Here is a 16,335-nt window from a genome sequence, read left to right on the forward strand (position 1 = left end):
TCTTTGAAGTTGAATTGAAAACAAACTTGGGCAATCGGGTCAGATTTTCTTTGTTGCTCATTAGTTTTGGAAACAAAACAATAAAATTCTTCAGCAAACCACCCCCATTGCTCCCCCACGCATACAAAATCTGTGTTAAGGGCCAGAGTCATAAGTAAGATATATTTTCAGGATCATCCAAACTTATTTTTCATTTCACCCCATTTACCAGTGTGTCATGAGCAATAACCCACTGAACTAGGCAGGAAACTAGAATGAGGAAGCAAGCTCTTGGCTTACAAAACTGCCCATCGAGCAGCGACCTAGGACTCTAAGGAAGTGTCACCGAATTTTGAAGAAGATGAATTAAAAGTGTTACTCACCTTTGGTTGTTTCCTAGTTGGCTAACTCCTCAACACTTCCGGAAGGAAGAAAAAGAAGTCTCCTGGTCCATGTAAAGCCGACGATAGGAGATTCAGTATTCTCTATCCTTCCCTATGTCGTTTAGGAAGAGAATGCTGTTTGAAGCAATTCAGAAAGAGCCACCATACAATAAAATACAAATTATTTGTCATACATCTTTAAAAAATTTTCCTTACACTTTACTCTTGTCATGGTGTATCATAAGAACTCATGTTTGAAAGACTTTTATTCTAGCCCACGTTTCTTCCCTAGAACTTACCTTTGCCACCCCATCCCACTTATCAGAGATTTGGTTTGTTTCGTGTGTGTGTGCACACTGGTGCATGCTCTCACTGCTTTCTCTCTATAGCCCTGTCTACTTCCTTCACTCCAGTTGATCAGACGCTTCTTTCACTGTCATTGTTGGCCAGCTCGGCACCTTGGCTGTCCTGAGAAGAAAAGCAGATGAACCCTTCTCTGTGCTGCCAGGGTGACTGGTGACATCGGCAACACCACCAGCAGCAAGAGATAAATCTTCTGGGCACACAGGTGAGGAGGAGAGGAAGAAGGGGTCTGTTATTCTTCACACCTTCTCAATCTATTTTTATTTTTCATCTCCTGCTTATTTTTCCTACTCCACTTCTCATCAATTTTTCATTCTTACTCTTTGTCTCTTTTAAGTCTTTCATTCCCTTTTTACTGTTTCATAAAAACTGGTCTCTCCTGTCTCTTTTTGTTTTTCATTTGTTTGTTTGTTTTGAGATAGGGTTTCACTCTTGTCGCCCACGCCGGAGTTCAGTGGCGTGATCATGGCTCATTGCAGCATCGACCTCCCTGGGCTCAAATAATTCTCCTACCTCAGCCTAAGTGGCAGGGACTATGGGCATGTGCCACCATGCCTGGTTAATCTTTTGTATTTTTCTTGTAGAGACCCAGTTTAACCATGTTACCCAGTCTAGTCTCAAACTTCTGGGTGCAAGTGATCACCCCACTCAGCTTCCCAGAGTTCCTATTTGCCGTGTCACCATCCTATCTACGTCTCAGACAACTTTCTTCTCCAGTCTGTGTAGTCTGCAGGCTCTCACATTCATCCTTTCAATCAACACAGTTTGTTCATTTGTTCATCTTCACTCACTGGGCCTTTGGTTCACAAATGTCATTTTTCTTCTATTCTTATTAGTAAGAATGAAAGTTTAGGAATTCATATTCCGTACATTGGAAACTTTGACAAGCCATAAAAGATATACTACCATCTAGGGCTGCTAGATTTAGTAAAACAAAACAGAAGAGTCACACACACTCACACATGCAATTTAAATATTAATTTCTGACTTTTAAAAATGAATTTTTTTAGTATAATCATATCTCATCAGTATTTTTATACTAAAAATGTATTTCATTTATCTGAATTTCAAATTTAGCTGGGTTTTCTATATTTTATATGACAACGCTACCGCTACTACATTTGGTCACATTCTTCCTTAATAAACAAATACTTATCAAATCCACACGGTACACATAGCATAGTAGGCAATGTGAAAGACATCATATGTGAATAAAATCAATGCCTGCCCTCAAACAAGTCATAATGTAGACGGTTAGGAATTTTTGAAAAAGTAATAAAGAATCACAAAACAATGCAAAATAGCATATAATTAAAGATTTAACTGCTTCTAATTATAAGTCTAGTATAAGTCCAGGTATTAATTTGAATGGAAGAGCTCAGAAATTGCTCCCAGAGTAGATGTGCGCTGGGTTGAAGGGACGTGCTCCAAAGTGGGAAAAGAATTGCTCCTGGATATTCTCCCATGCTTTCTTGCCTCTAACTTTTTTTTTTTTTTTTTTTTACACAGATGGGATTTCACCATGATGGCCAGGCTGGTCTTGAAATCCTCTAACTTTTGATGCTATATCTTTCTCCAGAAACAGTCTTACCAGGACTTTAATGCCACATACCTCTTGGGAGAGATCTGTCCTCTCTAACACTCTATCTCACTCTCAGTCTCCATGTTGATGGTACTCTACATTGATGTTCTGGCTAATTTGGGACATAGCTCCTTAGGAATTACCTGCTTTTTAACAGAAAATGCTATGTCTGTACAGAGTGAAATTCCACAAACTTAGATGAAATTGAATGAATTAATGAATCCTGGACTGCTTCTGAATCTTCAGTGATTGTTCTTTCATCTATTAATACACACACACATACACACACACCCCTTAACATGACCATGCATGTGTGCACACACACATACACACACACAACCCCCAACATGAACACAACTATGGCTTTCACCATTAGGCTTCTTACAGGCAGAGTTAGACACTTTTCTTCTGTGCACCCATAGCTTCCAATACCTTATATATATGCAGATGTGCTATTACACTGCAATTATTTGAACGCACATTAATTCCTTCTACTGACCTGGGAACTTGTTGCCCTTTGTAGTCTCTGTGTTTTCAGATAAGTGTTGAAAAACGGAGTAGAAAAAATTCTCTAGGAGAAAAAAAAAAAAAAGGATTTCTTTTTATTTCCACTGTTTGTCCTTATATTGATTAAAGCAAATCATGTACTATAAATTAATAATGATTATAATATGTATTGAAAATCCTATTTATAGTAAAATAAATTATAGATGACACATAGATGACATGAAATGTGTGCATATCATCTATGCATTCTTTCAGGATGCATATAATTTAACTTCCCAGTTATTATAAAACCTTCATTTGAGACATCACTTCAGTATAATTTCTTTTAATGTATACAGCACATACATATGTTGCTCAGTTTTTAAATAACTGTATTTTTATGGTAATATTCAAGAAAACAATAGTTATTTATAGGGTTTGGATCTGTTTGAAATTATTGTTTTGTAAATATTCGTTCTTGTCTATAGCAAAAATTTTTTCAAGATGCTTAAAGTCCTTTCTACAAGCCTTTGTTAGCTGTATTTGGAAGATCTCCAGGCAGCACAAATTACTAAAAAACAATACAGGACTTCAAAAGCGTGTTTATTTGCACTATAATATGGAATTCATAGATATTTTGAGGCCTTTACTCTCACTTATACAATAGAGGGTGTTCCTGAAAAAAGTCGTAATAATTTACCATGATTTTCCTCTTTTGTCTCCAAAGACTTTTTAATAGCATGCCTTCCAGGGGTGGAAAGCAAGAAGAAAAACCTAGTCAGGTGCAATTAACTTTTTATGCAATTCAGAGATAGTCCACCAGGGCTGCAGACTAAAATTGATACAAATATTTTTGTATCTGCTGAATATGCATTCCTACAGGGGAGCCTCTAGGTATCAATAATTTCAAAAGTTGTATGGTGAGTCTGATACCCATTTGAAACCACTACTGCAGCTTTTACTCAAGGTAAATAATCTTTAGGAACTAGAAGTATATTTCATTTGAGAAAATGATTAGAATCATGAAAAATATGGTTAATGCAACATACTTGCTTTTCACAAATTCTATCTCGCTTTTCAATGGAACTAATTATTCTGCATTTTGATTAGGCTGCTTCTTATTCATTGAAATAACTGAACAACTGACCTAATAGCACAGTTAATTACAATTAAGAAATTTCATCAATTTGGCTACTGGTTATTTCTAACCAATTATTTTGATTATCTTTTAAAAACTAAATAGGATTGGCTATTCTGCAATTCAAACTATTTTTCAGTAGGTTTAAAGAAAAAACATTCTTATCTTATTGACTTGGAATTTATTAAAAGGAAAATCATTACCGTGATAAACAGTGACAATTACATATTTATATGTAATAAATCAACTCTGCAATGTGTTATTGATCTTCACATATCCCAATCCTTGTACTACTAATCAAGTATGTTATATCACATCTCATTTACATATTTATGATATTTATTATAAACTTCTATAAATCTATTTAATTCTCTAAATATTTCCTAAATATATCTTAAGAAAATAAAAAGAGATGATTTGCTTCCTTGCTGAACAAAACAGACAACAATCCAATTATCAACCCCAATACATTGAAATCAGTCACATAAAAAATTGCATAGTGCTTTTTGGAATGGTCACAGAAAGCATTACTTTATATAAATTATTATCTCACAACTAAAACAAATTTACCCATCTTTACAACTGCGGATTTGGCAAATTTTAGAATCGACAAGAATGACAAATCCTTCTGATCTTTGTGTCACTAACGTTTTTGAAACAACTTTTATTGATGATTTTGGCATCCATTATATTGTATTATTTAATTTACCTGGTTTCAAAATAAACAAGGTCACTGTGTGAATTTAAATCTTGTTTGGATTTGAGTCCATGGTATTTTAGGATGGAAGAACATTACCCCCTCTAGTGGATAAAGGCAAAACGCTGGCCTTGATGGACTGAAAAGACAGACTGGGGTTCCTTAAACCATCCTCTTCTCTGAAGAGGTTGATGGATTAATTTCCTTGCATCATACTTGATTCCAAGCATGTTATCCAGAAAAAGGTGCTATGTCTACATATATTAATATGTAGAATGGTACTTGGAATTGAGCACAATGTGATAAGGGAAATGTAATTTGTGCCAGGCTTTGTCTCATATGGAAAAGAATGGACTTACAGGACCTAAAGTAGTTACATCTTTTGATCAAAGCACCATATAAGCATGTTCTTTCTCATCAAGAAAAAGAAAACAAATGGTAAAAATCAAATTCACATTTCATCAACTAAGAATGTTTACTCATTAGGTAAACTTGAAGTACAGTTTTAAAAATTCAGTTGAATGAGCTAGCCTTCAGATCCCAGCATCTTTATTTATTTAGGACGTTGTTTAGAGTCCATTATTTACAATTTTCTGTAAAAGAAACACATTTGTTTAATAACGTAATATATGATATAGATGTGTGTATGTATATCCACACACACACACACATACACACAAACACAAATTTGGGAGCTGGTTTATTTTCTGGAATTCATCTATCAGCAAATGGTCCATTAAGTTCTGTGCAAATATGCAGATTTAAGGTCATTCAACCCACTGTGATGATTTGCTCTAACTTCAGATAAGTAGAATAAACACATCCCTGCTCAAGTATAAACTAGTTTTGCTTTCTCTATTGTAAATTATCAAAGCCAAGTTCTCAAAGCCAGTGTCTGATGAGGGTCTGTCATTACCGCGTCTATTGTGTTTATCACCAGTGAAGCGATGGCATCCTCAGTTGCCTCATCACTAACAGACATTGTAAAAACATACTGTACATGGTTTTGAATTATCCTTGATATTTTCACCTTTATTGGGTCAACTTTGATGGACCTAGTTACATACATTTAAAAATATTTGCAAAGAGGACAAATCTGTATTTATACTAACTTATACACACTCTGAGGAAGCCCACATAAATGAGGTTTATCTCATGTCCCTGGTATCACTCTTTATTTTCAGGTATATGGCTGTTACCCAATAGGCAAAAAGTACAGAGGGAAAGATTTTAAGCTCCTTTCATGGAAAAGTGAAAACATCAGACAATCACATCAGTTGTACATCAAAATAAACCTGTAAATATTTACAAGCAATTAATACCTTTATCAACTACCACAAGAGGACGTATTATAATTCATAAAATCATTTACACCTTAGAAGAACTTAAAATGTAGTTGGAGAAAATACTAAGATTGTATAAACTAGGAAATTTAGTAGCAGGCACAAACAGACAAATATATACATTTTTATAGTTGTTTTTCAAATAGCAAACTATTTACATGCAAATTATTGCCTTAGTTTCTTTATCTGTAAAATGAAAATAAGACCTACTTATGTCACAGAATTATTGGAAAGTTTTAATAAGACATGTTATTAAAACCAGCAAAGTGTTTGGCATATAACATGACGTCAATAAATACTGGTTTACTTGATCCTCACAAAAACCCTACGTGATTGAGAAATTAGGTATGATAAAGCTTTATTTTACAGTAGAAAATCAGACTTAGAGACATTTTAAGATTGATCAGAAGCTACACAAAGCTCACATTTGTAGCTGTGTACGAGTTTATAAAGCCGTTATGAGCCATATATGGAAGGAGAGAAATGAAGAGTGATTTGGAAGTGGTGAGTAAACCATTTTGACTGAAACAGAAGACTTAAAATGAGTGGTTGCACATAAAAAGATGGCAAAAATAGATTGAGGACAAATTTAATACCAAGCTAAGGAGTTAGGATCTTATCTGAAGTTCAGCAGGGTCAAAGGTCTGTGGCAGAACAAATTGTAACTGAGTACAACCAGGGCCTGAAGCTAAATTTTAGAAGCCTTTGCATTGCACCACAGGCATGAACAACATGATCAAAATGATATTATAGTGGTAGTTTTCAGAACAGTTAAGAAGGTTTAAAAAAAAAAAAAAAACACTGACAGCAGAGAGATAAGTTGTTAATATATTAACTTAGAATGAGATGGCACATAGGGAAGAACAACAGCATTATAAAAGGAGACTGAAAACAAAAAAGTATGGTCAAAAATGCAATATGGGATGTGAGAATAAGATTGGAATGCATAGGCAAGGTGATTTTGAGGTTTCAGGTCTTGTGTTTGTAACCACTTACAAAATTAGAGGAGTTGGTTTAATCAAGAAGATGAAATTCTCAGATTTAGACTTGCTGAACATACACATCTTCATATGTTGACCATTTTCTCCGGGAAACTAACTGGATTCTGTCACTAAAGCACTGAGTACATACCATGTTTTAAATGCTAAGGAAAATTTGTTCTCAACCAATAAAATGACTCTAGGGAATCCTGTATTTCCGAAGTCCACTTCCCTTTTTCAAGGCAGCTTTTGCATACTTCACCAGTTGTGGTTGAGGTTGGACACCTGTGGGCACCACCATTGCTAGTTTTAGGCAAAGCTGTGAGATAGCAGAGTCGGATTTGGCAAATATCTTTTCCCTTTTCTGTGCCTTTTTCCCTGTTTTGGGTACTACTGCCAGCTTGGTATTCTGCTGCTAATAGGGGGTGGCCACTCAAGGACGTTCCTCAAGATTTTTACCACATAGAGGCATGCAGGGCACATAAATGGTGCTCTGTAAATTTCAGTGGTAGGCATAAAAGAGGTGAGTGAATGGATGAAAAAATTAATGAATGAATAAAACATCTGACAACTCATATACTTCAAGATGTTGGGTATTTAATTTGGGGATCCCTCTCTAAATTTTTTTTTTATTAAAAACAGCCATCTGAAGATGTACACTAATGGAAGGAATTATTACCGGCAGGTTTCACATGTCAATGAAGACTGAATTTAGAGAGTAAGAGCCTCTATTCCAACTTTAAAGCACATGATAAAGACAATCATCTCCACCCAAGAGTTGACTTCTTTTTACAGAGGTCCTCATTTTGGGTGATGCCACCCATTATTTAGCCATTGTTGGGAAAACGAAGTTATATTACATAAAAATAAAATTGTGTCTGATGGGTAGCAGCAGCTACCTAAAATATGGCCTCAAATATGGTTCCACTCTTAATAACTCTCTTTTACCATATGCAATCTGAGTAGCCATAGTCTGATGTGAACATTAGTTTTCACTGTGGCTTCCTAGTATGCTGGGAGATTCCACTCACCAGAGTTGCCAAATGGCATAGCCAAGGACCGTCAATATGATGATTTAATTTGGGCTTCTGTTGCTTCAGTTAGTCATTGACAAGAAAGAGAGTCTTTACTAAAAATGGAACCAAGTCTCAAGTGCTGTTAGTGGCACTGTACAGAAATAAATTCTCTCATGTTCATGGTGGCTGACTTTTATTGCTTTGAAGCAAACATGTTAATAATGTTTCTTTTAATCAGTGATGAATAGATGCATAATAAATATTTGGAAACAGTTCTAATGAAGAGCCAGGTATTTCCATTTCTCTGACTCCCTCTAATTTTTTATTTGTGGCTGGAATTCTTGAGAGAGTGACTTAGTTTCCAGCCCTACTTCAATAATGGCTTTTTTTTTTTCCTTCAGAGTTTTGGTGCTTCTGCTTGTGGCTGTGCATGTGGCAAAGAACAGGAAACACTGCTGAGAGGACGGAAAGAGCATTAATCAAGTGTTCTGAATCACCAAAGAATTTGAATGAAATGTTGCTCTTAGTCATGCCAGATTTTAATGGCATTCCCTGGATGACTATCTAGTTGTTATTACTCATATCCTTGGTTAAAATGATGAGTCTGTGTATATATTAAAAAAAAACTATGCATGTAATATTAGTATCCCAACACGTATGAGTGTCGATTTTGAGTACAAAAATATGAATGGTAAAGTAGTATGTGAGTCTCATAACTCACAAAGTCCCAATGCATCAAACTCCAAGATGTGACTGCTATGATGAGGAACAGCATGCTTAGATAAGAAGTACAAAATTATGTTTATCCATTAATGTATTTGTATTTAAATAAATTTAATAGAACAGGATATTTTTGCAAGTATCTTCAAGTATAGCAAACCATTAATATATGAAATCACGATAACATTGGCCGGTGAACAGTGGCTCTCTTTTCCTCCCTGGCTGTCTGAGGATAGGCTGCCATCATTAACGACACAGTAACTATCCACACTAGAAAGTTCATGACCAACCGACTACTTCAGAGGAAGCAAATGGTCATTGATGTCCTTCACCCCGGCAAGAGAACAGTGCCTAAGACAGAAATTCAGGAAAAACTAGCCAAAATCTAAAAGACCACTCTGGATGTCATCTTCGTATTTGGATTTAGAACTCATTTAGATGGTGGCAAGACAACTGGCTTTGGCATGATTTATGATTCCATGGATTATGCAAAGAAAAATGAACCCAAACATAGACTTGCAAGACGTGGCCTGTATGAGAGGAAAAAGACCTCAAGAAAGCAACAAAAGGAACGCAAGAACAGAATGAAGGAAGTCAGGGGGACCGCAAAGGCACAATGTTGGTGCTGGCAAAAAGTGAGCTGGACTGGATCACAGCCGAAAGGGTAATGGTGCTGAAATGATGTTGTCTGTGGCCATGGTGGATTGTTCACGAGAAGCTTAATAAACTAAAAACTTAAAATAAAAATAAAAATAAAAAAATAAATGAAATCACAATCACAAATATTAAAATATACATTCTCAATATGTTTTAAACGCTTTTAAAAATATACAGTTTTATTTAATTAGTGCCTGTTTTTGAGATCTGAAGCCTTATTATTCCCCTGTGACAAATCTTGGAGAAGGAGTAACTGAAGTTTCTATGACTTGCCAAGAATAGCAAGTTTAATGAATTTCAGAAAATAAATTAAATAAAATAATAGAACTTGAAGTCTGTATGTCATTCAACTTGTTTTCCAAGGAAATTTAGGCCTCAAGTTTGTGTACTCCAGTATATATATATAAAGAGAGAGTATATATATATATATATATATATATATATATAGAGAGAGAGAGAGAGAGAGAGAGAGAGAGAGAGAGAGAGAAAACTTCCAAAACCATAGATGGACTTACGTATTTAAAAATAATTTTTATATTTTTAAATGATATTGTTTATTCTTTGAGGCTCTCAGTGTCAACACCCCAAGGTTCACATCTCACTTTGTTGTTTCATTATAGAAACAGAAATGAAGAGCCTTTGTTTGTGCTGAAATCTCCCAATTAGGACCCCTTGCAACAATAAACAATGAGGTGCATAAGTAAGAAAGAAAAAGTCTATTGAAAGAGAAAAATATAATTATCTGTATTACAAGTTTATTTTTAAAAGAGCCTGAAATATAAAATGGGAAATAAAAATAAATATAACAAATTATAGAATCAAATAAACATAACAAATAATAAAAGTGCTTTTCAGCTTTATGCCTGGTTAAGTGTGAGAAACATACATATGTGTACATATGTGAAGTAAAAATAGGTGTGAGGAAATGAAAACATGAGGAAAGTTAGAGATCCACTAACATGGGGAGGAACTAGAAAAGAGATGGAAGGGGTGATCAGCCGGTATTAGCATATTTTCAGGGAATAATATTCTCGATATATTATTATAGGATGTTGCTGTCGAGATTTTAAATTCACATTGCAAATTTATAAACTTGAACACAAATAGGTAGCTACAAGTAAGTATTTTTCTACCCAGATTAACTAGTTCTGAGGGAACTGGAGGCTAGGACTTGCTTACAGAACTGAAGGTCCTTATTCCTCTTATCACGAAAAAAAAAAAAAAAAAAAAAAAAATGGCCCAATCTTTGGCCTGGACGGTGAAATTAAGCTCATGCAAACCTGAAAATGTTGCTTCCTCTCAGCATTAGATAGCCTAAGGCAAAGGGAGAGAAAGTCCACCTTCCACCTCACATGTGCCGTATCCCTAAGTACCATCTCCCTCTCGGCAAGATGACTTTGTATTGAGCATCTACATGCATCGTTGTGTTGTTAATTTCCTCATTTTCTCCTCTGTGGCCGCTGTACTTTGGTACAGGGCTGTCAGAAAGAAATACACAGGAAGCCTAAGCTGCACTGCCAGACATCAACACATACCATTACCGTGATAGTTTTGTTTAAATGTGTAGTGGTGCCATTGAAGTTAACTCAAAGTTAGCTATGAAAATATTGTGTAGAAAAGGTTGAAATATTGGCATTTCTTTTAAAAAAAATCTAGTACCTTTGATAGTCTTCAGAATTATTTTAATTAGCTTTACCTACTTCCTAATTTGCTGGCTGCCTATTTCTTATTTTATTATACCAGATATTTTTAAACTAGACTCTATTTAAAGCATCAAGATAGGCAAAGAGTGGAAAATCATTACCGGAACGCTTCGTTGTGGGAAAAAAAAAAAAAAAAAAAAAAAGATTTGCATCTTCTATTTTTCTTATTTCTTCCTTCAAGGGATAGTGTTAACAACTTTTCAGAAATTCTAATAAGTTCCTGGCCCATTCAGGGTTGATAGGGTATGGTAACTATTTCATGGATCATAGAATAAGGAAATCTCATGTTTTCCTGTGGGACTTCATGCCCATTTTAAAAACAAAGTAAAAACAGTGCCTTTTAAATGGACATAGTGTTGAAAAAAACCAATTCCACCTCTAAAAGTTATAACAAAAAATATCATCACTAAACCACGGTCAGACATTCTGGATGTGGCTCCTCTGTCAATTCTTGCTCCAAATGACAGTCTGGTATTTTCTATCCTTCTGCTCAGCAGTTTCAGTGAAGATAGATGTTTTCATAAGGTACCCAAAGAAACTAATTTATTACACCCTATGCTTTAATTTTTAAAATGTCGGCTGGGCATAATGGCCCACACCTGTAATCCCAGCTCTTTGGGAGGCTGAGATGGGAGGATCACTTGAGCACAGGAATTTGAGACCAGCCTGGGCAACATAGCAAGACCCTGTGTCTTCAAAAAGGAAAAAAAATAAAGCTGGATGTAGTGGCTGTGGTCCCAGCTACTCAGGAGGATGAGGTGGGAGGATCACTTGATTCCAAGAGGTTGGGGCTACAGTGAGCCATGTTCATGCTATTGCACTCCAGTCTGGGTGACACTGATCTTTGTATCCAGACTGGATACATTGTGAAAAGATCTATCCTCACCAAAACTGTTGGGCAGAAGGGTAGAAAATACTAGACTGTCATTTGGAACAGGAATTGGCAAAGAAGCCACATCCAGAATGACTGACCATGGTTTATTGTCTCAAAGAAAAGTTAAAACCAAAATGTCTTAGCAGTAATTCTTCAACAATTGTTATGGTCTAGATTCATAAGCACTTATTATCATATGTGATAGGTCATATTATTCTTCCGAACCATCATTCTCATGTACTATAAATTCATGTTCCCCCACACCCAAAATCCATGTCCTTTGTCCTTTTCCTTGTAACTTCCCGTGCCTCACTAGGGGGATATACCATCCTGCCACATCATCAGCTTGCTTAAATGATTTGATTTGGCCAATAGAATGTAAATAAATGTGATGTATTCCACTTCCGAGCAGAAACTGTAATTGCATTTGGATGCTTCAGCTTGTGCTCTTACGTTCACGTCTCTGCTATGAGAACAGCACTCCAGATAAGGGCAGCCCTTTTAGCCTGGGCCCCTTCACTATGGATGTGAAGATATGTAGAGCGGAACTGAACAGACTTGAACAACGTCCACTAGAGCCATTATTAATTGACACACCCACAAGCCAAAAATAAATGTCTGATGTTGAAAGCCACTGAGACTTAGGGGATGTTCGTTACCCCAGCAAAAATGATTAATCGACCCTAACCACTGAAAAAAAAAATAATTAGTGACTCAAGTTTGTTCGTAGAAAGAATGGAGAAAAGTGGCTTTGCAAACTGGTGTAGAGATGAAAGAAAATAAAGCTAGACAAAGCTTTGGTATATATTTCAATGGCGTATTCTGCTATGCACCCACTCTGAACACTGGACACTACATTAATTTCCTACTGCTATTTAAAAATTGCCTCCAAACTTAGCAGTTTAAAATAATGAATATTTATTATGTCACAGTTTCTGTGGACCAGGAATCCAGGTGTGACTTAGCTGCATGTCCTTAGATCGAAGTCTCTCATGAGGTTGCGGTCCAGCTGTCAGTCAGAGCTGTGGTCTCATCAGACAGGCTGGAAAGAGAAGATCTGTTTTCAAACTCATTCACATGGTTGTTGCAGAACTTGGTCTTTTGCCACATGAATTTCTCCATAGGGCTACCTTACAAGACGTCAGCTGTTCTCCCTCAGAGAGAACAACACAGAACACTCAAGATGGAAGCTGAAGTCTTTTATCATCTAATCTGAAAAGTGATAACCCATCCATTCTGTCATATTCTATTCATTAGAAGTCAGTCAATAATTCCAACCCACCCTCAAAGGGAGGGGATTACACAGGGAAATGAATACCAGGAGGCTGGAGTCATTGGGGTCATCTAAGGCGCTGCCTCTCAGAGTCACAGGACTTGAACTCTCTGAGCTGTGATTTCTCAACTTGTAAAATGATATTACTGTACCTACCCTGCTTACCTAACAGAATTCTTACACAATCAGATGAGAAAATATATTTACATATATAAACCATAGCATATATGGAAAACTATATGTATATTCTATAAAGCACTGTACGAATATAGATGCTTTTGTTAGTCTGGGTTTTCTGAGAAGTAAAACCCCAGATGGGATTAAAGTTACAAGGATTTTATTAAGGGAAATGTCTGTGAGAGGAAATAAGGAGGGAGCCTGCACGGATGAGGGCTGGGTAGGGGGAAGGGCAGGGGCGGGGCTGGGAGAACTGTGAGATACCACTGATCCTGATGTGAGATAGAGGCAGGAACGAGTGTTGACTGGAAGCTTACCAGACCACCATGCCATCTAAGGAAAGTGGCAAGGCTTTTCGGGGCACCGTCAAACCACAGCAGCCCATCAAAGGAATTTTACATCTCCCAGGAAAGGGTCTGTCTTAGTATCCCTGACACATTCAGTCACTGGCTGAGAGCAGCCCGAGGGAGGTGGGGACTTGGTGCAAACACAGTGATGCAGTCTATCTCCTTTGTAGATCCAATTCTCATTTTCTTTGCTTGAGCTCTATCTTGTCATTTCTAGTATTTCTAGTTCTTCTTGAATATAGACCACCCTGAAACTGAGGGAAGGTGTTCTCTCCGGGTCCACAAGGAGGGGTAGTTTTAAGCGCAAGAACTGAGCGCCATGCCCACCTCTCTTCATCCAGGAGATTTAACTGTTTATGTTTAAATTTTGCGGGCGTAGGAAGAAACTAAGAGTCAATCACCCCAGCAGAAGTTCTAAGAAACTCCTTTCACTGGCCTGGGGTCTTAGAGAAGGTGGGGGTTCCTCCCAGGTTAAAAGTCCCCTTCTTCCACACCCCTTCATACTCCATGTTTGGGTCCCCTTCCATGAACACTCCCTTCATGGAAGCCATCTTTCTCTCTCCTGGATTTCCTCTCTGGAGTTCTCTTCCACACTCTCTTATGGAAGCCTGTCTTCCCCTCCTAAACTCCATCTGTCTCTATTCCCTTCCACTCAGTGTGGAAGCTGCTTTCCTCTCCTGAATTCCATCTTTCTGGATTCTCTCACTCGCTGAAAGTCAGCTGTTTCCTTCTCTCTCCTCCTCCTGTTTCTCTCTCCAAATAAATCACTTTCAGCAAACATTTCTGAGTCCAGCATTTACTGTGCACTGTGCTGTGGTCCCCTCTCTCATTCTTGAGAGGGCAGGAGGCCAAGAACTGGAGAAACAGCCTCTCAGGGGACCTGAGGGCACCCTGAACCCCTGAACCACAATATTATATTTCGGCGAGCCAGCCAGGAGAGGGGTATGCCAGGAGAGGGTATGCCAGAAAGACAGGTACAGCCAGGAAAGGGGTAAAGCCAGAGAAGAAGACTTTAAAACTGTAAGTAAAACTGGCCCCATTGTGTCCTGTCTCTTTAAGAACACTTGAAGCAGCCACAGCAAGGCAGGGCTGTAGGGAACCAGAGCAGCAGCACCTGGGAGACACAACCGAGCCCCTCCCAAGCAACACAGCCCAGACGAATTAAAAGCGTAGTTTTTTTACCTGCAAGCTCTCTGCTTTCCGTCTCCTTCTCTATCCTTTGGATATCACCTCTGGGACCAAAACCTGCTGGAACCTGTGCAGTGGAAAGCATAAGCACCCCCTCTTTCTGCTCCTGCTGGGACAGCCTAGCCCCGGGGCAGAACCCAGCCTGCAGAGGTTGGCCAGAGAAAAGCAGTAGGGAGGGGCAAGGTATAGCCGAAGCCTGCAGGGGACCAGGGAGGGTGGTGGCCTGGTGCATGGTTCTGGCAGGCCTCTCCGGTGTAAAAAGACTTCCCAGGATGCCAGGGTCCCTGTGTGGGCAGCGGCTTGGGGAGTGGCCAAACCACGCAGGTGGTTCTGGCAGGGTCAACATGGCAACCAAAAGCCGTAGGGGTGGGAAACTCACTGCGGCCCAGCAGCAGCTGTTAATGCAGCTTTTTTCCTCTGCTGGTGCAGGTGAGGGAAAGGAAGAGGCTGATGGCCATCAGCCCCACCTGGCTTTTGGGCAGGCCACACTGCCTCAGGGTGCAGCATTCTCATTCAAAATACGGCTTAAGAAAGCTTTCTGCCTTCTCTTAACACAAGTGGCCTGTATACATAGTTGGTTAAGATGTAAGGTGTAGGGCTTGCAACTGGAAGGTTACTGGTTCAAATCCCTGATGGTGCCCATCTTGATTTGGGGAAGTCTTTTGGGGAAATTTGGAAGCTGAAGGCTATGGGACTTTGTGTTTGGTGTAAAGTTGTCTTGCTTAAGATTGACTTGCTACCGAGCTAGCTTTGAAACGACTGCTTTTGGTCAAAATACACTCTTCAACTAATGCTTTCTTCTAGCTCGTTGTCTTCTTGCCTGCACTGTGCCGTAAGATGGGAGTCCCTTACTGTATTATTAAGGGGAAGGCAAGACTGGGACGTCTGGTCCACAGGAAGACCTGCACCACTGTCGCCTTCACACATGTGAACTCGGAAGACAAAGGTGCTTTGGCCAAGTTGGTGGAAGCCGTCCGCACAAATTATAACGATAGATATGATGAGATCCGACGTCACTGGGGAGGCAATGTCCTGGGTCCCAAGTCTGTGGCTCGCATCGCCAAGCTCGAAAAGGCAAAGGCCAAAGAACTGGCCACAAAACTGGGTTAAATTGTAAAATTTTCTTGTAAAAAAATAATAAAAATTTTCCTTCAGCCAGTGAAAAAAAAAAAAAAAAAAAAAAGATTGACTCTCTCTACAGCAGAACTTTTCCATCTAGAAGATGATAGTTAAACCGGTTCTAGGACCCAAATAGTCAATAGCAGGTTTCACACCCTGAAGGGCATTTTCCTACAATGGAGAATAGGTTAGGGGAGAGGAAGCCCAGGTCCTGAGGGTATTGTTCCAGCCTCAGCCACGGCCCGCTTGCCTTCTTTGATCTGTGTGCTCTAATGGCCCCTCCCTAGAAGTTTACCCTTCTGGGGCAGTT

General features: G+C 38.3%; 1 long non-coding RNA gene and 1 pseudogene across 1 annotated transcript; one reads left to right on the forward strand and one right to left on the reverse strand.

Moving 5' to 3' along the window:
- Positions 1–332: 332 nt before the first annotated feature.
- On the reverse strand, positions 333–15,090 carry LOC141585007 (uncharacterized). Its single transcript, XR_012518289.1, has 3 exons — positions 14,901–15,090; positions 2,807–2,878; positions 333–474 (listed from the first exon to the last, which is right to left on the reverse strand). It is a non-coding gene; the product is annotated as an uncharacterized LOC141585007 (long non-coding RNA).
- LOC141585030 (small ribosomal subunit protein eS24 pseudogene) lies at positions 6,455–9,326 on the forward strand (annotated as a pseudogene).
- Positions 15,091–16,335: the final 1,245 nt, after the last annotated feature.

Source organism: Saimiri boliviensis, chromosome 7, assembly GCF_048565385.1.
Source record: "Saimiri boliviensis isolate mSaiBol1 chromosome 7, mSaiBol1.pri, whole genome shotgun sequence".
NCBI lineage: Eukaryota > Metazoa > Chordata > Mammalia > Primates > Cebidae > Saimiri > Saimiri boliviensis.